Source organism: Gavialis gangeticus, unplaced genomic scaffold (genome assembly GCF_001723915.1).
Source record: "Gavialis gangeticus isolate Ggan-Ray unplaced genomic scaffold, GavGan_comp1, whole genome shotgun sequence".
In the NCBI taxonomy this organism is placed as follows: Eukaryota; Metazoa; Chordata; order Crocodylia; family Gavialidae; genus Gavialis; species Gavialis gangeticus.
Window position 1 is genome coordinate 44,982,177 of NW_017729034.1, and position 960 is coordinate 44,983,136.

A 960-nucleotide genomic window follows, 5' to 3' on the forward strand; every position below is an offset into this window, starting at 1 on the left:
CCTCTCCCCTCCCCTCCCCTCCCCCGCCCTTACTATTTTTCCTCCTCCTCCCGCCCTGCGCCACGCGATTAGCCCACATTCTAGTACTGCCCCCCCTTGCCTAATCTCATTTACTCCGAGGCTGCTGCCAGGTCTGCAGGCAGCTGCAGTTCCTTAGCTGCTTTTTTTTGGCCCACAGCGGCGGCAGCAGCAGGAGGAGGAAGAGGAGGCTGCGAGTTGCCTTGTGGTGGAGCGGCGGCAGCAGCAGCAGCACCTTTGACGTCCCATTTCCCCACGTGACGGGCAGCTCCATTCCAGGGAGGGAGCTGCAGCCGCTCCTGCAAAGCTTGGCGGGGGGAGGTGGGGGGAGTCGCAGCCTCGGCGGCGGCAGCAGCCCTCTGTCCGCATTGTTTGTGTGATGAATGATCAGTGCCTCCCTCCGCCTGCTGCCGGCTGACACCCGCCGCACGGGGCACGCGGGGAGGAGAGCAGCGGCTGGCGCGGTGCAGTGACCTTGGCCCAGGAGGTAAATAAGCAGGGCGGGGAGTGTGTGTGTGTGTGTGCGTGTGCGCGTGTGTGTGCGCGTGTGTGTGCGCGAGTGCGAGCAGGGCGCTCGGGCTCTCCCCGCAGCCCCGCGCTGGCTGGGGCTCTGGTGGCGCTGTCCGCGGTGCTGAAACCCGTCCCCGGTGGCGCTGTCCGCGGTGCTGAACCCCCGGGCTCGCCGCAGGGCAAAGCCTCCCCGACTGCCATTTGCTGCTGGGGGGCTGGAGGAGGGGAGGGTGAAGGGATCAGCGGCCGACTACCCTCCAGCGGCCACCCTGGGGTTACGCTGCTCCCCACGACAGCTGGGGGACAAGGTCGAGCTGGACCCCGCCATCCGGCTTGCTGGGTGGTCCGGGGATGGAGCGCACTCTTCTCACACCTGCCTGGTTGCAAAGGCAGAGCCTATGCAGCCTGCTTGGGGTCCTGCTCAGTGCAGCT

General features: G+C 67.1%; 1 protein-coding gene across 4 annotated transcripts in view; it reads left to right on the plus strand.

The window, feature by feature from the left end:
* The first annotated feature begins 243 nt into the window (after positions 1–243).
* Positions 244–960, plus strand: part of RGS7 (regulator of G-protein signaling 7) — a 600,793-nt gene continuing 600,076 nt past the window's right edge. For all 4 annotated transcript variants that reach the window (XM_019527608.1, XM_019527609.1, XM_019527610.1 and 1 more), the window contains exon 1: positions 244–505. The gene's annotated coding sequence lies outside the window, so the exon portion shown is untranslated. The remainder of the gene's footprint in view (positions 506–960) is intronic.